The sequence below is a fragment of the Onychostruthus taczanowskii genome, unplaced genomic scaffold (assembly GCF_017590055.1).
Source record: "Onychostruthus taczanowskii isolate IOZ18803 unplaced genomic scaffold, ASM1759005v1 scaffold101, whole genome shotgun sequence".
NCBI classification, from domain to species: domain Eukaryota; kingdom Metazoa; phylum Chordata; class Aves; order Passeriformes; family Passeridae; genus Onychostruthus; species Onychostruthus taczanowskii.
In genome coordinates this window covers 1,463,593-1,486,076 of record NW_024496638.1, presented here as the reverse complement: position 1 = coordinate 1,486,076, position 22,484 = coordinate 1,463,593, and positions in this window count along the sequence as shown.

The following is a 22,484-nucleotide window of genomic DNA, read 5'->3' as shown; positions in this document are numbered from 1 at the left end:
AAGGAATACTTTTCTTTTTGATACCCTCTCCAGAAATAGCATCCAAGGCCTGCAAGTGTTGATTTGATATCTCTAAAGCAAAAACAAACTCAAGTTGAAATTGATTTGGACATGAATTTCAGGAATTTAAAAAAATAAATGCGCTTGTCTACATAGATGTCTTCAGGATTATATGTTTTAAACCAGAGATCCTGCACACATACTCTGGATATTCATGAGCTGAGGGCTTTACTGCTATTTTCCACCTCAGACTCTTGTGTAAGTGGCATTTGCTGTGAGCTTCTGCCTTCTCATCCAAGGCAGAGGAAGCTTGGGGTAAGGAAAATCTCTGATAGCAGTAAATGAAGGAGGGCTGAAACACCAAACTCAGGCTGAAGTCTCTAGTGCCAGTAAACCCAACATTTTAAGTATATTCCAGACAAGAGGATTTGACCCAGTGTTATGAAACTAGCTCCAAAATTTGGATTTAGATACTTGCTATTTCTAGAAAGCTCACAGGCATTTGAGTCCCTAATTTAATCTCAAACTTCTTCTCTTTTCAGAAGTGACATGACTGTGGTGGTAACAGCAGCAGACAATGCTACACCTAACATTTCCTTTGTTTTGTTTATAGACCAGGCTTAAGATCTCCAAAAAGTTTAATCTCCCATGTATTAAAATACTGGAGTTTTAAGCAAATAATTTTTCAGATTTTTTTCACAAACAACAAGAAGGATAATAGATACCCAGCTCTTTGGAGAAAAAAGCCATCATGGAAATGCTTATTTTGGTTTGAAGGTATTGGCATTTTCATGTAAAGCTGGGCAGGGGAGCAGGAGAGCACAGCCAGGAATTCAGTCTTGCAATCCTTGTATAGCTGAGCATTATTTGTTTAGGACACTAGGGTTGCCTTGCAGTGTAAATAAAAATTAAACTTCATTAATCAGGTAAGGGGATTTGGGCTCCTGCTCTTGAGCTTACTTTTTTGTATCTTTGCCTAGGAAACCCTTCTGTAGCCCCAAATTCCATTGCAATTAAGAAGCAGAGGTGCCGATTTTAAAGCAACAAATTGACTCCGGGCTGACTGGCTTCAGCTAGAAATGACTGCAGACCACAGAGATGGAGAGAAAGTCAGGATAGAGTGGAGAGCAAAGGAATCACCTCAAAAGGGAAATGCTGACTAAAGCCACTTAAACTTCACATCAGAAACCTGCATTTCACCGAAATATGTCGAGGCTGCCATCTGCTGACAGCAGAAAGAGTCTGGGCACCAACAATAAAGTTATTTCAAATAGAATTTGGAAAAATGGAGTTTCAAAGTCAATCTCTTTCAATTCTAGATAGAGACTTAATCTTAGCTAGAACTGAGACTTTTCTTGTCTGACATGTAGATACAATTTCTTTGAACATTTACCTCTGTTGTTTCAAACCAACACTTCAATGTAAAATTTCATTTCCTAAACTGACAAAAATGAAGTGAAGAAAAAGGATGCAAAAAACTTGTTTCACTTTGAAATGAAAGTTTGGAATTGAAAGGTTTGCTTCTTGTTAGCATTTGCCAACCAGTCATACTATATTTGAAAATGAAAATGTATTGATTTATTGAAAAGCTTTTGAAGAAGAAAAATATTAATTTACAATTAGTGGAGCTTCTTACAGTCCGAAGAGATGGATTTCCCTGTTGGATGATCACATATCCCAATATTTGGGGTTTTTTAGTAATAGAAGCATTACTTTTATGAGTACATGGAGGACATGTTACAGGTATGACATGATTTTTTTAATATGTGTGAACAATATTGAAATATTTCTGTGGCTCATTCTATTGTCTGTTCCAACATATTGGTGTTTGGGGCCTGGAACCAATTCAGAGCAATGTGCCTCACAAAACCATGTTTAAATAATTAAAATTGAAGGTGTAGAAAAACAATCCTCTTTCTCATTCTTCAAAATATTCTGCAGATTCATGGTAAGGTTTGGCTTTGTCCTAAAATAAAACCACAGATGATTATTTTTAAGGAGAAACACAGAAAGAAACCCAAAATCAAAGTATGCCCACCATCCACTGCACTTGCTTTTCCTCATCAGGACAAGTGGGCCACTGAAATTCAATGCTATGAACATAAACATACCTGCAATATTCCTATCCTGTCTTTTTTAATCAGAAATTTCATCTTTGTCCTGAGAAATCTGTCCTAGAGAAAGTTTCTGCTGAACTGAAAGTTCTTACTTCACTCAAAAATAACTTCTAAAAAGTTGATAGTGAGTTGTTTTTTTGTGTGCTTGTTTTGCAGCATTAGTTTCTTTTCTTCAGAATTATTAATTTCTTTGAACAGCAAAATAATTTTCTCTTTTTTTTTTTCCTTTTTACAAGCTTCCCTCAAGGGAGGTATTAGAAGAAGGAGGATGACGTAGTTTTGTGGGGGTTTAAAACACAGCATGGGAGGAAGCAGGCCACTCTAAAGTTGGAAAAAGTACCAAGTTTGCAGTGGAAGGCTGCTATCAGGGGTTGATTAAAAGTCAGAGGTGATTAGAGCTGATGCTTTGGAACAGTTTCAGCCAAATGCATTTCCATCAAAGTATGTTTTCTTAACTGGAGTCAAACATCTCACATCAGATTAAAAAAAAAAAAAAAATAGAGTGAAACTTCCCAGGGAAAATTTGGCCAGGAATTGTGGAAAAGATGCAGAGAGAGAATGCATGGACAGATTCTACTCCATCCCAGTTCACAGTGAAAGGAATTTGTCAGTCTCCAAATGTCCATTACGTTGCCTTTCCCTACTGATATTTCAGCAGAGAACAGGGATAAGCAAGGTGCACTTCTGGGAGGATTTCAAGGTGAAGACAAGTCCTCTTTGTTGGATACAGCAGAGATGTGGGATTGCTCAAAGAGAGCAGGGCCATGGACAGGGCAGTAGGAAATTAGGAGGGAGCCTTGTGACAGTGCTCAGGAAGGGACAGATGCCAGGGCAAAAGGGAAAACTGCTGGGTAATTGCAGAAGAAAGGCTATGCTCATCTAAATATACGTGGCAGAGCAGCTTGTAGATTTAAAATATGCATCACCAACCAATACAGCAAAATGTAGGGTAGAATGAAATCCTGTCTGTGGGAAACCCTGTGATGTCTTACTGTATTAGGCAGAGCTGTCAAAATCCTTGTTTTTCAAGGGAAAGAAGGACAAAAAGAATATCCAAAGAACAAATTAGGAAGAATAAAGATTTTTTACTATTTCTGTATTTTTTTTCCTCTTATCACCCTGCATTTATTTTGATGAGCTGTCAGGGTACATTAAAATGTTCTTGAAGCCCATGCCCAGGTTAAAGATCCCCTTTGGGAGTTTGAGGACAAAGTACTGCAATTCTGTACTTAGAGGGGCAGGAGAGGAGGGGCTTTTCCCCAGTTATGTGTCTTCTCTCACTTCAGAAATAATAAGAGGCTGCCCTCCGCCCTCTGCTTCCTTATCAGATGACTTTAGACCCAGATTCCCCAAATATTTCTGCCTCTATCTCACACAGATTTCTCTGAAGAAAAATGTCTAATCATGACAAGTTGGCAAGGCAAAATAAAGAGCATAAAGTTGTTTGGATACTGGAGCACTGTTGCTCCCCATATTTGACTCATGGCCTCTCTTCTTCCCAGAGTTATCAGTGCCTTAGGCTGCTCCAGGAAATACTAAAGAAGAATTTTGCTCTTAGTAAAGACAAATTATGTGATTTGAGATACCAGCATTTCCCACTGAGCAGTCTGAGAAAAATGACTGGAATACTGTCTCAATGTTATGAAAGTACCAAAACATGCTTCTTTTATTTAGTTTCTTTCACATTTTGTCTATTTAAGGGCCTCAATATTAAACTCAAAAGTCACAGTTGATAGAGATTGAATGAGATTACATCCATATTTACAGCTGATTAAAAGATTCCAGGATGCTTAAGGCAGTCAGAGGCTGCTACAGGCAAATCCTTTATGCATCAGATATTTCATATGGCATTAATGATGGCAGGTAAGGTGTTGCTCAACAAAGGAACAAGAAAAAAGTAAAAGGCTGCAGTGTAAAATTGACATATAAAGTTACACTTTAGTAAGTCACATTTTGTCTTACACACTTCATGGCCTAAGGTGGTTCTGGAGGAGGGGATTTCTGTGGAAATCTCCCCCAAAGAGTAGCAAACAGTTGCATAAAAATAGAAATTTTAAAAAAATGAATGGGACAGTCAAGAACATCTCTATAAGACAGAGCTCTGTGGCTTGTCTGAGAAAAGTTGTCAGGCTCAGGTGCAAGAAGCACTGGAGGAATTTCAGAGAGGGGTTTTGAACAAGGAGGAGGAAGAGTGAGGTTATGAAGGGAGTGACATGAGCAAGCCCAGGGTCATGACTTTGCCAAGGATTTTGGAAGAGATTCAGGGTGATAGGAGGGCATTTGCCAAGTACAGAGCTGGGCCAAATACATTTTATTATTCATGAGTTTTAGTTGAAATGAGTGTTTATATCAAAACAGGAAGAGAAATACAGAATAAAAAGCAACAAAAATGAAACAAACCCAAACTAAAACAAGAAAGTGATAGTTTTCACAGTATTTTCAGTTGGTACTTTTGTTAATCTTCCTATTGATGGTGTCATAAAATTACATTGCTGTTGTTCCTAAGTTTGAGAGAAGAAGACAGGGGAGGTATTGTCAATGACCCTATGCCTTGGAATGGGATTTCCCAGAGAATAAAATTGGTTGAAAAATAGCAGATACATTATTTATGTGGTCACCAGCATTTTTCAGGTGTGGTGAAACAGAAATAGTTATTTTCTAATAACTACATCTATTGAAATACACAGGGTGGGAACAGAGGGGCCAAGGACTGATCTTCGTGAGATACCCCTCAATTCCTGCCTCAGGAAGGAGGAAACAATTAACAAGGAGGGAAACTAGCCAGGAGAGGGCAGAGTCAGAAAAGCTAAGGGAGAAGAAGTTTGGAGTGTGGAGCTGATGGTCAACAGCCCAAACCACGGGAAAATGGAGAAAGGATTTGGATTTCCAGCTCCCGGCAGGATGAGCTCTGCAAAGTGCTCCAATAGAAAGGGACCAGGGCAGCATCTCGGCCAGGTGAGCAGGAGTGTCCCAGTGGCAGCTGCAACTTGCACATCCCCCCAGCTGACTTCCACTGCAGATTAACAGGACTTGCTCGACCTACTTTCCTCATCTTGGTACATGGAAGGCTTCAGCATAGTGGCTTTTGTGGAAACAGGATGCAATTTCAGGCAAGAATGTTCCCTCAAAAGTAAATAAACATGAAACGGATGGGATGTTATGTTCTATTAACACTAATCACAGACTTTTCTGATTGTTGAATTTTCTGAACACCAGATTCCTGTCAAGGCTTTTCCTGCTCTCTCCTTCTCTTTTTTTTTATTTTTTTGGCTCAATGAGATTAAAACTCTATGATGTTTCTTGTTCACCAGTCAGGAAGAAATGTACTTCTTCAAGATTTTTATATCTTCAATATCTTGAAAGTAATTTGAATTTGTGTGATGCCCTATTACAGAAGCCTTGCCATTCTGTATTTGAGTTGACTGATTTTGTTTTATCATGAATACACAGGATTGTTATGGTGCCCATTTACTCTGTTTGACGTAGAGGTAAAAATGATGTATTTTTACCTCTAGGTTATGAAAAGTCCCACCTGACATAAAGATTACAGGTACAAGAAGCAGTTGCTCTTCTTTAAAATGATCATTGAATTTATTCCAGTCTCTGAAATTTTACACTTAAGAGCAGGCAGAGTGTATATAAAAAGGCAGAGTATATATATAAATTTTGAGTTTGAGGTAAATACTGATAGAAAAAAAATCAATTTTGTGTCCTTGCTTAAAGGATGAGATGTGTCTATTTTTGCAGCCCACATTTGTTGTCCCTGTTCCCTCATGCATGGCAGCTGAAGGGAGATCTCCCCTCCCTATTTAATCATTTGGGGAACTATTTACAGGTATAAATTGTCCTCCTTGATACCACTAAAAAGTGACTTTCCACAGGTCACATGAACATCACACAAAACAGAGCTCTACAAATGTCTCTGGTTTTGCTGTATGGATATTGTTATTTATGCACAGCCCAGCACCTCATGCAGTGAAAGACTTTTCTCCTATGCTCACATAGCTCAGCAAATGTCACAAGAGTTTGAAAATATAGCTGATATTTAAATAAGATGGAATAACATAGAGTATAATGGAATTGGACTAAAATTCCACAGAGACAGTGAAATTGCCTGCTTGTTTCTTGTAGATAGACCCAGAACTTGGCATGCTGAGTCACAAATTCAATTTAATGCCAGTAGATGGAGCTTGACACTTGGCAAGATCCCCTCACATTAGTACAGCATGGGAATTCTTACTGAAAACAGAAAAGTCATTTTTGTTCTTTTCCTTTCAGCTTAATTTGCTGTTGTGGGTAAGATTTGTAACGAAAAATACTGTCCAAACATTACCTGTTGAAAGGCAGATTCAGATACTGTGACTGTGCAGAAATACAGAGGGGAAGCTCATTAATGCTGCTTTAAAAGCATCATGCCTCTGAATTGCTCTGGACTGTGTTTTTTGGCATAACTTTTCACAGAGAGTCAACAGAAGTCTTGTGCTAATGTGAAACTGAGGGCAACAGGACTTAGTGTGGGGATAAAGAAGGCAAGTTCTGAAAAGCTCCATTGCTTGAGGATAGAGTTAAGCAAAGCTTTACATGCTTTACTGACCTTGGCCTTGGGTTTGCTGATTTCTTACTAGCAAACACTGAATAACATAGGAATGTTTCTCTCTTGTGAACATGGAAAATTCAGCTCTTAGTCCACATATTTGAAATAAAACCTAATCAAAAGGGTTGTCTGCCTGAAGGTTATCTGTCTCATCTTTTTTGTCCTCAGAAATACCTCACAAAATTTGTGAAGTGCAAACTAATAACATCCTTGTTCCCCCTCCAGAATTACTAAGATAACATCTAGGCTCTCCCGCCTTGGATTACAAGTGAGCAAACTGTTCATTTTCAGTATTCCAGGGGTTTTTTTTCCCAGAGGATGGCTACTTCATGCTGTTTTCTGGGTACATAATCCTTCACAAAGGAGTAACTTAGTAGTGTTTGATCCTCTGGACAGCAGGAGACTGATTCCAACTGGCATGGCAGCCACAGCAGCGTGGGTTATCCCTTTTCCATTCTGAAACCACGGATATTCATCTTGAGTGACATGGGGACAGGACACATGCCAGGCCCAAGATCCTCAATAAAGCATGCATAAGAAATGATGAGAGCTGAGGGTTGCTGTGGGAAGCTGTATTTCATCTGGAGCCACAGCACATGCCATTGCAATTCCAGCAACGGCAGCAGGGACAGGGCCACAGCAGGGAAAGGGACCAGGCCACAGCAGGGATAGTGCCATGGCAGGGACAGGGACAGTGCCATAGCAGGGACTGGGACACAGCAGGGACTGGGCCTCAGCAGGGATAGGGACAGGGACAGTGCCATAGCAGGGACAGGGCCACAGCAGGGACAGGGACAGGGCCACAGCAGGGATAGTGCCATAGCAGGGACAGGGATAGTGCCATAGCAGGGACAGGGCCACAGCAGGGACAGGGACCGGGCCACAGCAGGGACCGGGCTACAGCAGGGATAGGGACAGTGCCATAGCAGGGACATGGCCACAGCAGGGACAAGGACAGTGCCACAGCAGGGACAGGGACAGGGCTGCAGCAGGACAGTGACAGGCTGTGGCAGTGGGAGGGTGGCCACGTTCTGCATGAGTCACAGCGAGCCTGCAGATAAAATGCAGTAAAACAGTTTGGCCAGGACAGTGTGAACAGACACAGGAGAGATAAAGTCAAGTGATGCTTTGAAGGTGGTCTGATCTTTAAATATGGTGCAGATTAGAGAGGCTGCGAGAGGGCTGAGGCCTTGTTGAGCAGGGCCTGCATTGTTATTCCCGACTTTGTCTCCACATGAGGAAATGGGGGAGCCGTGATCCTACAGATAATGCAGCGGTGCTGCCCTGGCCCTTCTGCCAAGGCTTGCCTGGTGTCAGTCATCCCCAAAGACAGCCCCGTGTTACACAGGGACAGTCCTGACCTCAAACGATCCCACTGCAGCAGGACACTGTGTGGGGGACCAAAAATATTTTATAAAAAATTCTTTCAACTAAACTTTTGTGAATAAGGATTAAACAACCTGAAGAAATCCCAACCACTATTACAACATGAAGAAATCCCAATCCACTAAACAACATGAAGAAATCCCAATCACTCATCCCAGTGATCTTGCTTAGGGTACTCAGCAAGTGGCACCAGTGGGTGTCCTTGATATAGTTCTCTGCTTCATTTGTAAGCAGCTCCACTTTCCCTTGTGCCTTGTCCTTCTCCCTTGGAAAAAATCACATTGGACTAAGCTCTGTCCTTTTCCACTTCCCAATCCCTTCAGAGGTTATTTCCTTTCTTGGTAGCACACAGGAAACAATCTTAATGCTACACACAATTATTCACAAGTACATCTTTTTTTGAACAAACCAGTAGGAAATGAACTGCTCATTCAGACAGGTTCAGTGACATGGGATCATGGCCTTGCTCATAAAACCCATTTTCTCATTGGTGTTTTGTTTATCTTTTTATGTTTAACCATTCTCCTCATTTTCTGTTTCTCACCTACTCTGTGCTATTACCTACTCTTCAGTCTGGTGATGGCAGGTTATATGTTTGGCAATGGGTTTCCTGCTTCTTTTCTGAAGCAGTTAGGATGTCTTCAGGCTCTGGAGCAAAAATAAATGCTGACTCCTCCTTTTGATGCAGAGGAATGCTACAATATAGTCCATTACCAGATGATTAGAGGAGCAGAAATAAACCTTGAGCACGAAGCTGCAGTTCCCTGCTCAAATGACACTTGACCCTATTTATAGACACAGAGTAGGCAGAAAGTAGATGAGGAACCAAAACATTAGGGAAATAATTTTCTCAGGCACTACCAGGCAATGACAGAATTATCTCAGTAGTATTTAGCTTTTGATATTGGAGAGCAGGAAAGTGTGTGAAGGGCTCTGGGACAGCCTCACCAGGCTCTGTGAACTCCTGAGGAGGAGCACCACAGCCTGGAGGCAGCTGTGGAAAGGCCAAACAGGCTGATGTGGACAAAGGTCTGAACAGAATGTGCAGTGCCTGCGTTTCCAGGGAAGTGACTGAAATTAATGACATCCTTCATGATATTTTTAGGCTTTCTCTAATCCCTTACTCTTGAGGGCCCAATGATGAGCAGAATAGAAATGATTGTGATGGGACAGTGCCAGCCTCCACAGCTGGCAGACACTAGAATTGGAAGCATTGAAAGGTTGATGGATGGTACAAGATTTTAAAAGTTTTGAAATTTTTGGATGAATGTATCAAAAGTCAGACACACTGAAAGGGAAGCAAGGGATTTTATTTACTGTTATGCCTCAGGTTTTGGCTTTTATATTTTTCAGATTCTGTGCTGCTTTAGTGTGTGGGTCTGAGCTTTACATCAATGGATGGTAAGCTCTCTTCACAGAGTAGGGAGACAAAACAATTCCTTCTCCAGCTGGGGACCAAGGACAAATGATCCAAGTCTCAGGCCCAAGAGCATGAACAACACGGACTGAAGAGAGAAAAACAAGAAGGATGGGACTTCATAACCTGAAGCTGTAATTGGACAATTCACTCCAATATGCAAATGGAGCAGAACTGATAAAAGCGAGACACCTCGTGACCAGTTGTCCATTTTGTGACCATTTTGGGTTCATCTTGGGTGCAGCCCTGGCTGGGCTCTTGTGCTGCTCAAGGTGGATCCATTGAGGACTTTAAATAAATCCCTGCTTTATTCTTTAACTCTGTCCAGCCTCTGTTCCAGGCCAGCCTTCACAAGGCATCAACTGATTCCATTCAAATGACACAGGCACATAAAACACTATCCTTGAAGAGACAAGAGCCCCACTTCCACTGTAGTCACAGACTTGCAGAATAGAAATTATATAAAAATTAATGGATTTACACCAAAGATGAAAATATTTTGTACAAAAAATTACATTTAGGGACTGACTGGGATTTGTAGTGAATTGCCATCAAATACTTTATTGGGAGAGGGCATGAGACATACAGGAGGTTATGCTATCACACAGCTCTGAGCCAGTCTTCTGGGTTTTTGGTAAAGAGAGGGTTTTTACGTGTTAGCTCAGACAATTTATCAGGCTGAATGTGTTTTTCTACAAAAATGTTACAATAAGATCAAGGCTACTTTAGAAGTTGGCCTCTTTTCTTCTGAAATTACATGAAACTCATTGCTTGAAAGGTATAACATGGGAGAGGTATTTGAAATCTATTTCCTTTGGTTTCAGTGGTATTATTCAGGGTTTATGTAGACTTAAGTGACAATAATCTGCAGCCTGGCCATAGCATCTGTTTCACACACCTATAGAGGAATTAGCATTTCCCAGGAATTCTCATTGCTACAAACCAGCCAAAGCCATGGTCTATACAGGGAAAAGAAACAAATTGAAGAGAGAAGGGGGAAAGAATCAGGTATTTTATTTCAAGAAGAGAAATTAATTCATTGGAAGAAGAGGTTTAGTTCCAGAAGTAGTGAAAATGTGTAATGAATCATCATAAAACTGAACAGGAAACTACTGTGAGAATGGCATATGCAGAATGAAGTTGGAAAATTAAGGCCAGACTGGGAATTCAAACTCCGAGATCTCACCAAGGTAGTAAACACGGGTGTAATTTGCCAAAATGAGGTCGTTAAGGAAGAAAAGCTTGGATAACTTGTGGGGAAGACAGATGTTCTGTACTCGAGAGAGTGGATTTAAGGTTTTACTGGCACTTCAGGAACACCAAGAAAAGATAAACCTAAAAGGCTTGCTGGACTCAGGACACTTTTCCTTTTCCTGTCCAGCAAGGCCTGTTCAGCTCCTGCCTCTGATGTGCTGCTCCAAAGACAAGCACAGGTCAGGGGAGGACAATTCAGTCAGGTAAGGGAGCACAGCCAAATGAGGTCTCAGTGTAAACCCAATGAAAGTAAGAGAAGAAAGCAAGTTGTGTCAGAGAGGAGTTGGAATTGATTTGTCATTGTTCTGCAATTAGACAACACTCTCTCCAAATGAAGGGTGTAGCATAGAAAAAAATGTCAATAGCAAAAACCTGTCACCTGGAGAGTTTCTTTCCAAGACCAGGGAGAGGGAAGGAGCTTTTTTTCCCCCTTTTACTTTGGCAGTTCCTAAAAATGTTTTTAATGAGGGGCTCAAATAGGTTATGGACAGATGAAAGGTGCTCTGGCAGATATTTACATTCTTCATAAACCCATTAACTGAAAGTTGGAGGGAGGTGGAAGGTAGGTAACAGCAATGGCCATGTCCCGTGACAGCTAGGAGAGGAAGAAGGCAAGGAATACCAAGTGGAATTTGCCAGAATAAACCCTGTGATCCTGTATTAAGTTCTTTGTCCTAGAGCCAGTTCTCATAAGCCCTAGAAAAACACTTAATACAGATCCTGATGTGCAGGAATGTGCTGAATTCAGCACCAAGAACAAAGCATCAAAGTCTGTCCCAGCAGCTCTCTGTGCCATGGGGAAAGGCAAAGAGCACAGGGAGGTGTAAGTCCTGTGGGGGAGCCAAGAGCAGTGCTGAAGGAAGCTGATGAACCTGACCATCAGGACAAGGCAGGTATCACGAGCTTTGAACTCTGCAGATCCTTAAAGGTAGGAAACTCAGTGGTGGCCATGATGAACCATCATGAAAAGAGAAACTTAGGTCAAAGGGAACAGAAAAATAACTTCTTTTCTTTTTATTTGTTTATTTTTGTTTTTTAGGGAAAGTTTGTTTATGCAGTGGCTCCCTAGTAATAGGGAAAACTGAAGGGTTCTAGAACTCACCTGCATTACCTGATGAGGCAATCAACACTGTCCCCAAATTACAAATTCAATCTGTTTCAGTTATTATTGGTCACTTCACGGGAATATTTTGTGTCTGAAGCCCTAGAGAGCAGTCATCTGTAAATAAACCCTAAAGAGCTGATTCCATACTGCCCCGTGACCAGAAGCTGATATTTGACAATAGCTTTTGCCCAATTTTTATTTTCACTTCATAATTTTTCCCCCCCACGCAGAGAAAACAATCATATCCTTTAGTCTCCCTACAGTCTTCTTTCTTCTGATTTTCTGGACTGCAGACCAGGACCAATTTTTCAGCTTGTATTTCATTCTCTTGGGGAATAAACTGCAACCTTCAATACTGATCACTTTGAGCTTATGACCTCCTTCACACTTGTCCTGTGAAATGGACATTTCTATGTCCATCTGGCTGTTTGGTGCAGAAGAAGCCATAAAAGGTGCAAACATTCTCTGAGATACCAAATTTCACACTTTTCTTTTAGTTTTACCCTCATGGAAACTTGGGACAGCAGGCTGGGGATTGCATTAGGCTGCTCCTTTTCCAGTTAAAACTCTCACTACCAAGACATAGCAAATAAAACTTGAAGCTCCAGGGTTCTGCTTTTTCACAGATTTCCTCCCTACCTATTTTCTCATCCATCTCTAAATACTATGGGAAGAGTAATCATTATTTCTTGCTGTTCTTGGTGTCTTATTCAGATTCGTGCTTAGATTTCTCAGCCCACAAATCAATTTTAAATCTCCATCTCAAAGGACCAATAAATCTACTATTTTGTGCATTCTGGCTCTCATTTCTCCTCATGGGCTTTCTTGCTATTTTCATTACATTTTATACTTCCCATCAAACCTGTTCCCATCCTGTCCTCCATTTTGCCTCTTTTCCAGGTTTCCCTCCTCATTCTCTGCTTGTTTTAAAAAAATTTCTCCCTATAACACACTTTCAGCAAAGCTTTCAATGATGGTCCCACCCACATGCCTTAATCAAAGCCCCATTGAAGACTATGGAAAGGTTTTCATGGACTTTGGATCATGCATTAAAAGTGGTGCCTTTGTGTTCCAGTCTGAGGAATAAACTTCAGGAATATTTAGTGAATCCAAGTTAGTTTTCTTCCTGAAAACTAAATTTTTGGTGTGTTTAAAGTACACCTGCTATTTAACTCAATGTAACTGGATGTGTTTGTTAATTTAATCTGAAAAGGAATAAATCTTGGGTATTGTTCAAACACAGAGATTGTCTAAATAAGGAAAGGATTGAAAAGAAAGGAAAACACCAGGAAAGTAATGGATTGAGAGCTTCCTGGAGACAAGAAGCAGGTATAGCCAAATGCTGGAGCTGAGGATTATTTAAAATTCCTTTGACCAGTGTACTTCTTTGTGAGATGGATCAAATACTGTTTCTATTAGATGACAGGGGTTCATTTCCTTTCCTTAGATAAACACTTTAAGGTGCCAGACTCCTCTGTGAGATGATAAATGACTTCCTAGACGTCATCATAAAGGAAGTTGTTCCTTATAACTGTTCTAAATCTGTTACATATCAAATTTCCCGTGCATGCCTGCCACTCTGCAATGCTTTCCAAACTGTATTTCACAAATGCACAGTGTGTCTTGTAACACCAAGACACTCATTTCCCAGCTCCATCTTTGGCCCTGTTCTCAAAACACAGGAGGTCATGGATTGGATTTAAAAGTTAGCATAACACATCCTGCCTACCTTGAATTACAAAAAATACACAATCTGGATGAGTGATTTACGAATTTCTAATTACAGATAGACTGCTCTGTTTCAGTTCAGCCTGGTGAAGCTGAGAGCAGCTGAAATCTGCTTATTTCAGTGATAGGAAATTCAAGAAGAAGGTTATTGCCCTCTTTGTTTTGGAAAATGTGGATAGTGGTTTATATGTCCTACTGGAATCAACAATAGAATCTGAGATTGTGCTTGTACTCATGTACTTTCAGATTGCCTGACAAACCTATAAATATCCTGCCAGGCCTTTTGGTCTTCACCCATTTCCACTGGCAATAAAATGTTAAAATAAGCCTCTCTTTGTGGCACTTGACATTTGAAACCAAGTGCTCATTGTCAGAGCACGTATTGTTATCAAATTAATTTCTCCAATGTCATAAAAGAAAGTTGCAGAGTCATAGAAAAGTAGAGAAATCGTGCAGCTATATAGGCAGAGGTACAAATACCTGATGTTTGTCTCTGTGGTTGTTCATCACCAGATGTTCTTTATGATGAGATTTGAAGCATGTGTCTTAAAAACACCTCTTTTACTTGAATATTTTTATTTATTCCTAGTCTCGAGACACATGAGAGACACTTGTTTTCTTTGAGCCCCAGACAGTTTTTTTTCCTGTCACTGTATCTGTGTGACAATGTCCTTCGGTGCTCCTTGGGCAGGTGGACTTCAGGTGCCTAAAATTGCCATCACCAAAAAGTCCTGAAAGACAAGCACAGTTCATGTGACCTTTTCTTCCAACTCCCAAATTATTCCAGTTTTCATAGAGTCCTTTTCTTGGTCTGATTCTGTAATCCCCTCATTAAACAGCACAGGTTTTTAAAACTGCTTTCTCGATTAATGAGTTCACTTGCAATTAATTCAAAGCACTAAGACGTAAACATGTAGTGACTTGAGGTACAGAGGCAGAAACTGGAATTACTTGCATTACATAAATGTTGGGAGAATGTTTCAGAAGGGCTGGAACAGCAACAAATGTTGTGGGATGGTGAAAGGAATGGTGAAAAAGTACAAGTCCTTGACATATGTATTTGTATTGCTGCTTTTGTTTTAGCTTTAGAGATGTTTGGAACATAACGTGGTCATTCCACTGCTTGGCCTTCCAGTGACAAATCTGAAGGTCTTAGAAAATAATAACTCAGGTTATTCCAGGCTGGTGTTTATTAAGCAACCTTTGAAAAACTAAAGATATTAAATCCTCATCTGCTTTGGTCAGGAAAACCTGAGCAAAGAAAAACATCAGCTAGCACAGAAAAAAATTGGGCAGTACTGGGATCTACCCCAGGCTATTATGACAGAAGGGCTGAGAACCACCCCTCTGAAATAAAATCTGAAAGTGCAATCAAGGCACTTGTTCTTGCATTGTAGAGACCATATTTTAACATGAGGATACATGCATGGATATATGCAATAACCCCTGATTTAGCCCAACACAGAGGAAACCAGCTCCAGCACTTTCATGCATCTCCCATCTTGAGGGCAAGCATTCATTTTTCTGCACATATTATTTCACTAAAGGTTTCACCAGAGAGGAAAAGACAAATGTATGATTCATATTCTAAAGAGTGTTATCAACCTTTTCATCTACTAGTGAGCTTTTGAGAGGTAAATTGCAATTGCACCTATATAAATGCCAGCTTGTCTATTAGCAAGATAGGATTTTTTGTTGTTTTGGTGACTTCAGTGTCCCTAGCAGAGGAAAGAAAATGATTACCCAGTTCACATGGAAAATGGGCAGCTTCAATATTTCTTCAGTGGGAATTCAATTACCTGGAAACATTCTTAGGCTCAGTTTGTATGGACTGTTTATCACACTGACGTAGCAAAGCTGTGCCTTCAAATCCATATTTTATTGGAGAGAATGAAGCAGCCATGGCTCAGTATCAGATGGTACAACTGAGGGGGACACCAATTTCCAGTGAGTTTGCACTTCCTTTGTCCCTGTAGTCTCTCTCAGTCTGCAGGACACTGCCAGGCCGTGAGTGCAGTGTACATTCCCAGGAAGAATAAAGATATTTGAATACAGATGTTTGACCTGAGCATTACAGTGTCCATCAGAGTCCTCAGGGAAAGCCTCAATGCCTCAATCACCTGAAGAGATTGGTAGCTGAAAGATCTATTTTCTTGTGGAATCATCAGTTGAATGATGAAAGATCAGGAGACTGTTCCAGTGATATGCAATGTTTGTATTGATGTTACTGTAGCCAGTGATTATTTCCTACATTTATTTATTTTCCTTAGTCTGTCAGCCTTCGGGGAGGTAATTAGTGTTGGTTTAGAAATCCTGGCCTCATTTAGCTTTTACCAGTGAAAAATTCTTTTTTATTCCATCCTTCCTACGGTACCTCCATTCACTTCTTCAGCATGTCCCTGAGAAGATCCTGCTTTCCTCCTTCCGGCTTAATGGGGCTGCCACTGGCTTTGTTCTTCATGCTGGAGACATTCTCCACATCAGGTTGCACTTGATCTTCATTTTCACATCACTTAGAGAGCCTAAAAATGTCAAGGTGTCTGATAGTGGGGTCAGCACCCTGTGCTTAAGATTGGCCCTATATTTCTCCACTTTCACACTGAATGGGCAGTATTTTAGCATTGCCTTTTCTTTTCTATTTTGATTATAAGACCCCTGTCAGAGGCAATTTTTCTGGGCCGGGGTAGAAGAGTGACTTCTTATCTCTGCAGCTCCCAGGATGAAAGAGCATTAGATGAGGACATTTTCTGACACCATAATAATTTCAAAATATTTACTTCAATTTGCATGTTTTGGAGATTCTGGCCGTCCCCATCAAAGATTCCTCTGGTGATGAATTGTAGCCCTGGGCTCAGTGCAGAAAGTGCAGAAAATGCCTTTCCCCAAGAAGCTGTCAAGGAAAACTCTCCCTAATGTGACCTTGCCTGTGAGCCTGGATGTACTCCAGCACAGGGGAGCCCTTTGAATCTAAAATGTATATAAACACAAGTACACAAATCCAGTAGCAATACAGAGCTGAAAAAAAAAATGTCAGGATACTGTCTCTGCGCTAATAGCTCCAGAGCAGGACAGCCTCTCGTGGCTGCTCTGCCTAAAATGGGAAGCAGTGAGCAAGAGCAGCACTTGGAAGGAGGCACCAAGACTGGCTGGAGCCTTGGGATGTGTGACAGAGCACCAGGGGTGCTGACACCCATGGGGGAAACTGAGAGGCTCCCTCCTGCTGCATCCCATCTGATAGGGCTGGGTTGAAAATATCCTTCATTTTCAGTGTTGGAGATAAGGCCTCTTATTTATGAGAGTGAAAACTCTAGCATCCAGAGGAAGCACCTCAGCATCTGCCCTGAAAGGCATCGAGGCCTCTCTCAATGCCCTGAGAGGGATTAAATACAAACATCTGCTAAGTCTGTTACTGTGAGATATCTGTCTGGGCTGGTACCTTCCCTTCTTGTGTGCTCACCTAGAAAATATACTCCACATTTAAGCAGTGCATTTTCTCAAAACCAAACAGGATGTGAAACAATAACACTTAAAACGAAGAAAAAATGTCTGCATTTCTGGATGGCTTTATTAACTCCTGCACTGCAAAACGTATCAAACACTTCCTTTTTGAAAAATGATGTAGATAATGGCTGACTATTAGCACTAATTGTACCCTGTGATGTTTGGGAAAACTCAAAAGCACTGGAAGAACAGCCAAGAAAAGCTGAGAAATCACTACAACAATTGATTTAATGAAGTGATAAGCTGTATATAATACTCTCTGCTTGCAAGTGAAAAGACACCTCTGCTAGTTTTACTTTGTTGCCAAGAGTAATAAAAGATACAACAACTAAGGAAACACAAAAGCAATAAAGAATGCAACCTATCTTCATGAACATTTTCCTGAAATAAAACACCTTGGGAAATACAGAAGCACCAGGCTCAAAGTAAAAAAAAAAAACCAGCTTGTACATTGGTTTGGATATTGCTACATGGAGAAAAAGGAATGGGAAATGATTTTTCCATACATGGTTATAAATTGCATAATTTAAAATAATTTTACTAAAATCATATGATGAAAATTAAAGATGGTGACAAAATTTGAGCACCAGACACTAAAACCCAGGAACATTAACAGAAATTGATTTATTTATTTCCCTGTGGCAAAGATTAATTACCCCTGGAATTACCCCTGTACTTCTTGCGTGTTCAGTTCCCTGTTTTCAAGGTTCACTTTTAGCTTTACCAAAAAAAAAAAAAACCAAACAATTCAAGCCCCAAAACTTTTTGATTATGCAGATATTTTTTCTAGCCTAGTTTTGGGGAGCGTGCTCTTTTGATTTAATATTATTTGTGTTCCTTATTCTCTTTGACTTATTTCCCTCAACAAAGAATTCATAGCACCTCTGGAAATAATTTTGCAACATTCAATTTGCAAATTCTGCCACATGAGTAATCACTTCTAATATGTTTTTTACTCATCTTTCTTTGCTTCTTTTCACATCAGACCCCAAAATCTCACAATAGGCCCTGCCACTATGCCAGAAAAAGTGGATGTAGCATTTTTGGCCCTTAATTCTTCGGCTCATTCAAGTCCTTATGTAAAATTCCTATTTCTAGGAATTGCATCCAAAAGTACATATGCCTGAAAGGTTATTAAATATTAATATTGGGAAAAGGAAGGCTGTTCTCTCTTCTTCTTCTTCTTCTAAAGTCCTCTTTTGATTTACTGCTTTCTGTAGACCCAAATGTAAATAGTGTCACAGCAAATAAGTGTTTAGTGTCTGTGAAGTTTATTCTATTTGGGTTCTTAAGTCTGAGTTATAATGTATATAAATTAGTGGCCAGTGAGTGTTGTTTAATTATCTGGAAGCCTTGTCATTGACAAAGTGACCTGTTCTGGCTTTCTTGCCAGGAGGAATTGAAGTTGTTATGCTAAAGTCTGGACAATTCGATGTAAATATTTACCCACTCAATAAAGAGGTGTTAAAGCTAATTCAGCTTTAGGATGTTAACTCCTGGAGATCACACAAATCCCCATGGGAAGCCAGCTTCAAGTTCCACAGGGAAGCTTTAGATCCTGCTGCAGTGAATGAAAAGATGCTCTAACAAGGTGAATAAGGATAAGTTTGGGCTTGATCATGAGCATGCCTGGAAAAATGATTTGCACACGAAGAAGGATCCTCCTCTCTGTCTGTGCTTCCCTCACAGTGCCCATCACTGTGGATTTTGTCTGGATTTTTTAGTTCTGGGTGAAGGTCAATGCAAAGACAAAGATCTTGATGCCCCCACAGCCCATCTGAGATGCTCCAAAATATCCTGTCTGGCTTCTGCCTGGAGCCTCAGGTGTGTCCTGTAAGTCTTCCAGCATGTGGGTATCTTAGCTAGGCTGGGGTGGCCCACAGGGCATGAGACAGAGGTGTGTGAGCAGCTGAACCAGGTCCTCACCCTCAGCAAGCCAGAGCAATGACCACCAGCCCAAGGGGTTACAGTTTCAGTCAGTTTGGAGAATTTCTGTCAAATCGGGGTAGCACAGAGATGGTGATTTTTGCTTTAGAGGTTTGGTTGTGTGTGGGGCTAGAATATAAGAAAATAAAGATAGTGCAGAATGTAATCTCACCCCTAAGAAGTTGCAGCTGGGCCAATTAGCAAAGATTAGGAACAGGCCTGACTTTAACAGGCCACAGCTGTAACTAATGAGAAGGAGAATGCTATAAAAGAGTGGGATGGCTGCTTTGCAAAGAGGAGGGTGAGTTAGTGCTCTAAAGAGCTGCCCATGAGGAAATACTAAGAAGGTATGAAACTTTTGTAATGAGGAGACAACAGTATTGAATTTTTGCAATATGATGATAATGTGGTTGTGTATATCTCCTCTGAGGGACAACCTGACACAGCAGCATTTGATGGGATGAGTGATTTTTAGTGCCTTCTTTTTTCTTCTGAGGGTTTGACAGGGTTTGATGCTCAGGACAGTGCTGGATCCATCGGCTTCACACTGCTCAGAGTTTGTCTGGCTAGGTGTCACTTGTGACTGCTGGAGTATTCAAGATCTGTCCCAGGGCTTTGTGGCCTGTGGACAGTAGGACATCTATTCCTGGGCTCCCCACCCATTCCCTCCTGACCTAGGAGTCAGTCAGCTCTGCCCCTTGGACCGGCATCAGGCAGTTCCTGGGCTCTGCAGCACAGCACAGAGCCCTCCAGCACTTACAGGGCTGCTGCTGGAGGAGGTCCTTTGAACTTACACACCATGGGATTGACTCCCAGGGCCACCCTGTGGCTTGTCCTGGGTGGAGCTGCTCCCTCAGAGGCAGAAGGGTCATCCCTGTGCCTCAGAGAAAGGGGACAGCTGCTGCCTTTGGATCCCCTCTGTTATTTGGCCCCTCTGGTCAGTGAATTCCACAGAGATGTGGCTGTTAAGCATGACCAGAAATTATTTCATGCAAACGTAGTGTAGAAGATTTCTGCTCGCTCCATGTTGCTGCCTCTCTGCCGCCTCCATGTGCTGAGTAAGAGCACCACAGGGTTTGCCAGGACAGGAGATCCTGAGGGGACATGGCAGGAAAAGCAGCACATCCCACATAGCACTGCCTTCCAGGGTGCTTTGGGGCTTGTCGGTGCATCATGGAGTTGGGGTCACCTGGGCTGGATGGGGTGCCCTCAGAAAGGCTGCAGAGCCCCACATGGACAGGACTGGCCTTGGCTGGCTCCCCTGGGGACTCTCAGGGTGTCCCACAGCAGGACAGAACAGAGGCAGGGCTTTTCTCTCCGTAGCTGCCACTGGGAAAAGCCAAAGAGGATACTGGAAAGGTAATCTTTAATGTAATTAGGCATTGAGCATGAACTCACACCCTCCTTTAGAAGCATGAGTTTGTCCTCAAAGCTCTCTGGTTTTTTTTTTTTTTTCCCACTAAAGTGGGGAACAGAGAAATTAATTTTGCCTCCACTAGATTACAAAATTTATCTCTGTATTTGCCATCTGATGCAGATCAAGGACCAACACTGTCAAGATTATAAGGGAAAGGATATTTTCTCTTTGCTTCCAGGACAAAATGTAGACAGAATTAAAGCAGATCTGCTGAGCTTAAGTAGTTTTCAACTTCTTCCAAGAGAGGAATACCCCAGTTTCCAATTTCATCTTCCTAAACCAATGATACTTGCAGAGAATTATAGTGAGCCTTTTCCCAGGTTTTTTGTTGCATTCAGTAGTAACTTGAAAAAGAAATGACCTGACAATGCCTATGTATACACATATTTGGAATGCCAGAAACTGCTTCTCATGGATTTCAAACCACTCAGAAGGTGGCTGGCTCCACACACCCCAGATCTGCCGCTTGCTGGTCATACAACGCTGAAGTATCTGTTCAAATTCCAGGTAAACACAGCAACAAATGACAATAAAGGAGCAGGACAGGATTTTAGCCCATGTGGAGAAAATACACCAGTGCTGTTCTTGATTTGGTTCATGTTTGTCCTAAAGTGGAAGAAGAAGAATGTACTCAGTAGAAATTTGACTTTAGGGGTTAATTTTGCTCCCTCACTAATTTTGCAACGTAAAATGCACTTTTCACAAGACATCAAAATCGTAAATTGGCATAACCAGGAACAAGTTAATTGAGGTCTCAGAAATTCTGGCTCCACATATCTCAGATTGTCCATTCTGTGTCACTCCTCTCTCCCTTTCCCCTTGCTGTTATCTCCCTTCTGTCTGTCTGTTGGCTGCAGAAAGGAAACCAAAGGCTCCGACCACCCACAGGGCCTCCTCAGCAGCTGTAAAACAAAAATGCCTTTTCTGCAGCAGTGCCATCTCCTGTGGCTGGGCCTTGGGTTGGCATCAGGGGCCAGGTCTGATATCAGCCAGGGAATTTCTTTGGAAAGGCAGAAGGAGAACGTCTTTGCAGCACTTCCCTCAGCCTGAGTGTTTCCTCTGGGGAATTTGCTATCCTGTTGGATGTACAAAATAGGTTGTTTTTTTTTTGGGGGTGGCGGGAAGGGGATGGGTTTGTTCTCTGTTCAAGGTCCAAATGGCTTGGGTTGAGCGTTCTCAGCATTATAAGGGAAAAAGAAAACAGTCATGGCCCACCTTGGCTTTTATGGGAGAGGAAGAATGTAAATCAAAAATTGAATTCATGTAACTTTGTGGGTGGCCTCCCCTGCTATGCAGAATATCTTTGTGTACACTCATGTCTGCCATGACTTTGAGAAAAAGCCCTTTACTTGTATGGCAACAAACTTGTAAGTCAGAGTGTTTACGTTCCGGAGCACTATATCATATTTCCTGACAGAGTTAATGAAACAAATTAAGCAAAACTCCACACAGATTCCTGCATTCACAGAAAACTTTGCAGAATTCTTGCAGCTCCTGTTTGTGTGGTAGCTGAGTGTGTTGAGCTTTATTTTCCATTTTCTAAAAAATCCTGAGCTGCCTGGCCTAGTCTTGACTTTTTTTATCTTAAGGAATGAAGGATTAGGTTAAAATACTCTTTAAAACTACATCCCACTTCTTTCAGAGGCTCCAAAGTCAGTTTTCAGTGACCCAAAGGATTGGTCAGCTTCATGGGGACCTGACATGTGTTTAAAGTTAAGAAAATGATTGATGACAGGGTACTTTGAGCACACATTTTCCTGACTTGGGTCATCAGGCAAACAAATCACTCAATTAATTCAACGAGAAGGCTGCAAAAGCATAAATATACAAGTGTTTGCCATGCTGGGTTATTAATGTGGTGTCCTCCAAAGAGGTATCATCAGGTCATTGGAGATGCCAGGGAAATGTGTACAGCAGAGCTCATTCACAGGAAGCAGGGCTGCCCTTCTTCACTTATTTGATATCTCTGTTCAGTTTTGGAACGTAAAAACAATGAAGTGTCCAGATTTGCAACTAAAGAAAAAGGTTTTTATGAAATA